This window comes from Ranitomeya imitator, chromosome 4 (genome assembly GCF_032444005.1).
Source record: "Ranitomeya imitator isolate aRanImi1 chromosome 4, aRanImi1.pri, whole genome shotgun sequence".
Taxonomy (NCBI): Eukaryota; Metazoa; Chordata; class Amphibia; order Anura; family Dendrobatidae; genus Ranitomeya; species Ranitomeya imitator.
In genome coordinates, this window is record NC_091285.1 from 695,764,534 (window position 1) to 695,772,995 (window position 8,462).

The window sequence follows — 8,462 nt, forward strand, 5'->3', positions numbered from 1 at the left end:
GACTTGTATGTGGCGCTGTTCATACAATGGAGATGCACAGCACCCAGGTTAATAGCCTAGTGGTGACACCCTTCTAATACCTCACATATTTTTTATGTGTTTTTTTCACTTTTTTTGGGGGTGCAGTAGGGCCCATTTTGTCTTGTAAACTGTGATGTCTCTTCACATGGGGTGCATTTTGACAGCACTGGGCAGCCCACCTGAGCTAATAGAAGAGTGTCACTACTAGGCTGTTAACCTGGATGCTGTGCATCTCCATTGTGTGAACAGCGCCACATACACGTCTTTTATGTGCAGTGATATGCCAAGCATCCTCCCCCTCCATTACTTTAGTAGGTTATGAGTGGTTGCCTCATTGGTAGTGTTGAGCGATACCTTCCGATATATGAAAGTATCGGTATCGGATTGTATCGGCCGATATCTGAAAAATATCGGATATCGCAGATACCAATACCCGATACCAATACAAGTCAATAGGACACAAATATCGGAAGGTATTCCTCGATGGTTCCCAGGGTCTGAAGGAGAGGAAACTCTCTTTCAGGCCTTGGGATCCATATTCATGTAAAAAATAAAGAATAAAATAAAAAATATCGATATACTCACCGCTCCGGCGGACCCTGGACCTTAGCGGTGTAAACGGCAGCCTCCGTTCCTAAGAATGCAGGGTGAAGGACCTTCGATGACGTTGCGGCTTGTGATTGGTCACGTGACCGCTCAGGTGACCGCTCACGCGACCAATCACAAGCCGCGATGTCTTCGCAGGTCCTTCACTCGCTCATTCTTAGGAACAGAGGCTGCCGGTTGCAGCAGTTACAACCAGGGCGCATCCGAGGGTGAGTATATCATTATTTTTAATTTTTATTCTTTATTTTAGACATGAATATTCATCCCGATACCGATTCCCGATATCGCAAAAATATCGGAACTCGGTATCAGAATCCCAATACCGCAAATATCGGCCGATACCCGATACTTGCGGTATCGGAATGCTCAACACTACTCATTGGTAATTATGCACCGGTGTTGCCGCCATCTTAACCATATGGGTCCACTGCATCCTGCATTTGTTTGGAGGCCTAGGCAGTTAAGCATCTCTGCCTTTTTGCTGTTTTCTGAGTTTTTGGAGGATCTCTGAATCCTCTTTTTGTGCTATTGCTGTTTAGATGTCTTCCAAGTAAACAAGAGACTTTGTGTGTGATTTGGGGGTCAGGGAGCATGCAGGGAGCATTCAGATGGACGACAGCTGTTTTGAGCAGTGAGCGCTTCAATGGGTCCACGTTTAAAAAATAATTGTAACACACCACTAAGGTGGCATCAAATTCCACAGTGTATTTAAATGCACTTTTCCTTTTTACTTCTTTAGCTAAAGTAGGGTTTTTGCTCATTTTGTTTCTTGTACGTTTTGTTTGTTTTACGACCAATGTGAACAAGTGTATATCAACTCAAACCAAGCTCAATTTTTTGTGTATTTTTTCTTTGTACTTTTGCATTCTTTGCAAGCCGGGGTGTGGACTCCCCTTCCTGAGCTGGAAAGTACATTTAAAGGCTTTCCCAGACTGGTGTCCAAAGATTGGGACTCGGTCCTTTTGTCTGTCTTTATTCACAGACTGAGGTCAACTTTGACACATGGTAAGGCTTTTAATATTAGACAGGGTAGGTCCCTTCCCGATCAGGGGCACCTTTTTTTGGACGGTAGGATGGCTTTGGTTTTGTATGTTTTATTGTCAGTCTGTACATGTAGCGTAATACTCTGACAACATTGTTCCCTGCAGCAGCGGCCTGGGATTCACAGATGTGTCCAGGTGTCTTCCCCATGCTGTTTCCATGCCATTTCAGAGCTATTTCCAATGATTTGAGCAATTTTTAGATCCTCTTGACCTTCGTGAGGTTGGGGTGTGGGCGAAAAAATGCTCGAGTTTCCCATTGACTTTCATTATCCTCAATACTTGAGTCGAGCCCCCAAGCATTATAATTTGCTTGACTCGAGTAATGAGTACCCAAACATTTTAGTGCTTGCTCATCTCTACTACTTACCTGTTTATTGGTATATAGATGGAGATTAGTGAACCCTTGGAACCTGCTGATCGGTGTGGCTGATGTAGGGCCTATGCTTTAACTTGATAAGCTTTAGCGATCATGCCATATTGCAGATGCCCTGTTTTGTGGCAAGTCACTTGGGTAACTTCCTTGAAATCCTGGTCAATTGACAAGTATGACATGACATGATGGCAGCAACCACGCCCTTGCCATAAAATACTCACACTCCTTCTCCAAAATAATTTCAGAACACATTCCACATTTAATGTTACTGATATTTGTACAAATCCACTGTGAAACAAATTGAAAGCGTTTTCAGGGAGAAAATAAAAATTACAAAATTAAAATACTTTGGTTGCAAAAGAGTGAACACCATCTCATAATTGGGAACATGGCTGTGTTTAGAATTTGCCAATCACATTGAATCTCATTTTATATAGTAGTCGCTAAGTCATTGTAATCTACCTCACATAAAGATTAGCTGTTCTTGTAGAATTTTCCTCATGTTTTCTTAGCTGCATTTTGCAGTAACAGCCATGGTTCATAAACAGCTTACAACACAACAAAGGGATCTCATTATTGAAGTTTATCAGTCCAGAGAAGTGTGCAAAAAATTTCCAAGGCATTAGATATACCATGAAATACTGTGGAGATGATTATCGAGCAGTGGATTAAATTTAGCATAACATTGACTTTATTTAGAACTGGAAATCATTCAAAAATTGATGAGAATACAAGAAGAAATTTTATCCCAAAGGTTGCCAAAAGGCCTACAACAACATTCAAGGAGCAGCAGAAAGTCCTGGTAAGTACTTGTTGTGTACTGTATATGAAAACAAAATCCTGTGGTCTTCATACATCTAGCATACATCTTCTTACAGAGGCCTGTTCTTCCAAGCTTGCTATGTTTTGCCGAAACCTACATCAATTCTTCTAAAAGCATGTATTAAGGAAGGCCTGATGAGACTTAGATTGACCTTTTTTAGCCAAAATTTCAATGGTATGTCACCAGGATCTTTGCTCTGATGGGCTTGAGAACTTTCTAGGGTTTCCACAAGTCGGACATAGTTGCCTTAGTTGATAGCTCTTACAAACTGGACAACATCCATGTAAAAACAGAGATTGTGCTATATGTAAGGTAAGAGTGGTCCTACTTATCCCAAACCTAGAGATTGGTGGAAGAAGCAAAATATGAACCTAATTGTAAAGCCGCTCCTCTTCTTTGTTAAGGTAATTCAAACAAAATCACAACAGAAGACAGTAACAAGGACCCTTATTCTTGTAAGGCTTCCTGTATATAAGATAACACCTTACTTTATTTAAGATGCCTTGATGAAATAAAACTTTGTGTTGATGATGGTTTTGCAAATAATGTGAAGATGGAACAGTACTGGACTATCATGTGTGTATTTCTGGGTTACATTAATGTACCATTTCCTTCACATACATGCACTTAATATTGTGGATGGCTTAAATGGATGTCATTTTAGACTAATTCCGTCCATGTATTTTTTTTCTTACTGTAAGTTCACAGTTACGTGTGTTAGGTCTCGAGTTCACACTTCTGCACAGGGGGAATCTCGGGCCGTCTCCGCTGTGGTCTCCCATTCCTATCCAGCCGCAGTGGAGTCTGCTCAGCAGGGACGTCGGTCCCAGCGTCTTGCTCGGTCTCGCTCGGTACAGAGAGTTACTGCTGCTTCTTCAGCTCCTGCCATTAAAGTCAGTGCTGGTCAGCAGCGAGCGGACTTCTCTGGGACTAAGTCCTTATTTGCGCATACTGAGCATGCCCAGGGCAAGATCTCTCGTTGGAGATCAAGGGTCATGTGCTCAGGCTCTGCAGCGCATTCCATTGGTCATCTTGGCAGGTCTTGGAAGGGCAAAGTTTCTGTGGCCACTTCCTATCCTGCAACTATATAAACTGCGCATGACCGCACGGCCATGCGCTAGTGTACAATTATTATGTGTGTGTGTAGATGGATGTCTGTCGAAGGATGAAAGCTCCTAAGTATCCCTCCCTAGAGTTGTTGATTGCTCGCGGATGATGGTAGCTCTCTAGCGCCCGACTATCCATCTGTATGTTACACACATCACAGCGTCCTATAGCTGTGCCTGCCAGTACGGCGCCGTGCGCTTGCCTCGCGCTTTCCATACCCAAGCCTGGGTGGTTAGTGGCGTCCGTCAGTGCGGCATCGCGCGCACTCTTGTGCTCATATACTGCAGAAAAGGTTCTTTTCACACCCAGTTGCGGTGTTGTGCCAGCAAGGGTCTAATCGGACTTCAATCCCTTTTGGGGTTAAGTTCGCTGACTACTTGCTCGCGCTCTATGTGCGGTACCGCGGTCCTGTGACTTAACAGGATCTCTTTCTTCACGTTGGGTGAGGTTTAACCCACGTGTTTATACTTTTAAGTACCGCCATATAGTCTGTCATTTACTAGCAGCGGGTTTCTCCTGCACGGTGGACCCCGGATTGCGAACGCATCTATATCATCTTACTTGGTGCGTTCCGCCAGTCCTAACAACGTTGAAATTACTTAACTTTTGAATTAATAACTTTTCAATAATGACTCTTATCTCTTGATTTCTCAAGCAATATATTACAGGGTTAAACAATGGAGTTACCACAATGTACAGAAAGGAGATAAGTTTGTTGACAGTCAATGTTTGTCCATTTGGTGGAACCATATATATTGTGACCAACGTCCCAAAGTATGAGGTGACCACAATGAGGTGGGAGCTGCAGGTGGAGAAGGTTTTCTTTTTGCCTTTTGATGAAGAAATTCTAAAGATTGTGATGAAAACACGAATGTAACTGATGATAACTAAGACAAAGGGAATAATTATTGTAGGAAAAGCACCGATTAAGATCTCCAACTGCAAGGCAAAGTTGTGAGAGCATGAGAGCTCAACGAAAGGAACAAGATCACAGAAAAAATGATCAATGACATTTGGCCCACAGAAATAAAGTTGACAAAGAAAATTAAGAGTGACTTGGGTCAGAAGGAAGCCAAAAGCCCAGCAATAAATGACCAACAGTTGTTGTAGTCTCCTATTCATGATGGTGTGATAACGAAGAGGGTTACAAATGGCCAAGTACCGGTCATAAGCCATGACTGTCAGGAGGTGACATTCCGAAGTTCCTATGGCACAGTATAAGTAAGTCTGGGTGATGCATCCTACAGTAGAGATGGTGGCTCCTTCCAGCCATATAACGCGCAGCATATTAGGAACTATAACTGTCAGGAATACAGACTCAATGATTGACAGTTGCTGGAGGAAGAAGTACATGGGGGAATGGAGCTGTGACTTGATGGACACTAACACAACGATGGCAATGTTTATTACAAGAGTCATAATGTAGATAACCAGAATTATATAAAATAAAACAGCTGTATTGGAGCCTTTAATTTCAGGGAATCCCAAAAGTAAGAATTCCGAAACTGTTGTATGATTCTCCGTAGTCATAGTGAAATGAGCTTCTTAAAGTTCAAGGAGATTAGAGTCATTATGACCTTTAACAAGAGCTACGTTTCTATGTTTCCTCATCTTGATTACATCCTAGGTATGTCATATAGATTTGAAAACATTTTTTCCATTACATTTAGTGATAATAGACTCACCAAAGATAATTATCATTTTCTTTAAATGAGAAAAGAGTATGCAGAAGAGGTCAGAAGATCAATAGATTCAACTCATCGAAGAGTCTAGTTAAAAAAAAAAAAAATTTGTAAATCATAAGTTTGCTTGTGCACCTTCAGGTTCAGAGCTCAGTGGTCAAACAATATATAATTAAAGTGTTTGAGTATACTACGCAACAATACTTTGTAGCTGCTCTGACCACAGATGCTCCAGGAGTAGTTTGAAGATGTTTTTAGGTATTTAAGCTATCGAAGGGTTTTCAAAAATAATGTTTTTAATTTTATTAGACAGCATTCCAGACCTCAATGAACTTTGTGGTTTTACTGGTAAAGTTAGTGCTTTGTCCACTTTTCACAGTGGGACTCTTTCTCTTATGATTTTATAAATTTAGATTATTGATGTCTAAGACAAGAGCTATCATGTGATCCCAAGGTTTCGTATCAGTATGTCGATATTGGGGGACACACAGTGTTTTTTTATAGCTCTTAAGTGCGAAGAACGTTCTTCATCAGATGAAAAAAACCTCAAAAACAAAACAGAATAACATGTAAATGTGGTGAATGCACTTGCGTAAAAGAACATATACAAAGCAAAATATCAACTTGTTTATGGTATCCGTATAAAAGTAAACTGCAGCGTAAATATGAAAGGTTGGCAAACTTAAAGTTGGTCTTTTGTACACAATAACTCATTAACTATAAAATTATGAACATGAGTCTGGAATACAGATTAAAAAAAATGCTTGTGATTTAAAGACCTTAGGTCTTTTGCGAATGCCTGCCCTACATACCTGTTATATTGAGCCAATTTTGCGAGTACTCTTTTTACAAAGTTTTTAAAATTATTTTGCCTAAAACTAATCCATGTATATGGAAATAAGAGTCTTGAATATCGGTAAGGTTCTGAGAATAAATTAATTCATTTGACGCAAATATAAAGAGAACTAATGACAAGATCATTTCTAATCTATAGTTTCTGGTTACATCAATCATATGCTTTTTTTCAGAAAGAGGTTAAATTGAATGTAGAAAATTATTTTTAGAAACTTGGAAGGCCTTGTTCTAAGATCTGTAATATCTTTACCAATTTTTCTATTTCCATGTTAAAAGAAATATCAGGGCAAAGTGGAATTTTGATATGTGCTCCTGAAATAAAATGTGAGGCAGCGACAGGTGTTATTTGCGAAGGTCGCTATGTGTCCCCCAGGATGCGCACAGAAGCATATTGAGGCCGCTTGAGTGCATTGCAGTCACAGGCATAGCTGTGATTGCAGTGCAAAAGAAAAGTAAGTTTTGGTCTTGGGTAAGCTATTTACCCAAGGCATATTTAAGAAAACTCAGCATTGGGCTTTTATTTTTGGAGTGGACTACAGGATGGTAGTGGGGCGATCTGCTTCCTCTCGGCCAGGTCTTACAGGTGGCCGATGGCTACAGATTCCTTTTAAAAACCTTGAAGCAAAAGGTTGGGTGTGTTAGTCTTGGTTTGCCAACTTGGAGAGCAGCTGTCTCTGCAAAGCTCAGCCTGTGTGAAGTAACATGGAGCCAATCGAAGCCAAAAGGACTGGCACCCCTCAGAGTAGCGCGGTGGTGCTGTCGCCCATGGCAATACAGTCTGTCTTGGCTCCTGGCTGCGTTCCGGAGGATACCATTTGCTTTTTTTGTTTGTGAGTACGTTGGACTTTAAAGAGACTTTGTTTAAACTTTTCCCGCGGTCACTGCCTGTCTGTCACACTGCACCAACCTGTTATGGCTGGCAATCAGGCAACACAGCGTGCAGTAATCAGCGCACATACAGAGATCTGGCAATAACCAAAAACAATAGGACGAGCTCTGAGACGTGGAATCTCTGTAGACTGCAGTACCTGATCTATCCTCACACAACTATAAGCAGCAGTGGATTGCGCCTATCACTACCTATGCAACTCGGCACTGCCTGAGGAGCTGACTAGCCTGAAGATAGAAATACAAGCCTGACTTACCTCAGAGAAATACCCCAAAGGAATAGGCAGCCCCCCACATATAATGACTGTTAGCAAGATGAAAAGACAAACGTAGGAATGAAATAGATTCAGCAAAGTGAGGCCCGATATTCTAGACAGAGCGAGGATAGCAAAGAGAACTATGCAGTCTACAAAAAACCCTAAAACGAAAACCACGCAAAGGGGCAAAAACACCCACCGTGCCGAACTAACAGCACGGCGGTGCACCCCTTTGCTTCTCAGAGCTTCCAGCAAAAGTTAATAGCAAGCTGGACAGAAAAAACAGAAAACAAACTAGAAGCACTTATCTAGCAGAGCAGCAGGCCCAAGGAAAGATGCAGTAGCTCAGATCCAACACTGGAACATTGACAAGGAGCAAGGAAGACAGACTCAGGTGGAGCTAAATAGCAAGGCAGCCAACGAGCTCACCAAAACACCTGAGGGAGGAAGCCCAGAGACTGCAATACCACTTGTGACCACAGAAGTGAATTCAGCCACAGAATTCACAACAGTACCCCCCCCTTGAGGAGGGGTCACCGAACCCTCACCAGAACCCCCAGGCCGACCAGGATGAGCCACATGAAAGGCACGAACAAGATCTGGGGCATGGACATCAGAGGCAAAAACCCAGGAATTATCTTCCTGAGCATAACCCTTCCATTTGACCAGATACTGGAGTTTCCGTCTAGAGACACGAGAATCCAAAATCTTCTCCACAATATACTCCAATTCCCCCTCCACCAAAACAGGGGCAGGAGGCTCCACAGATGGAACCATAGGTGCCACGTATCTCCTCAACAACGACCT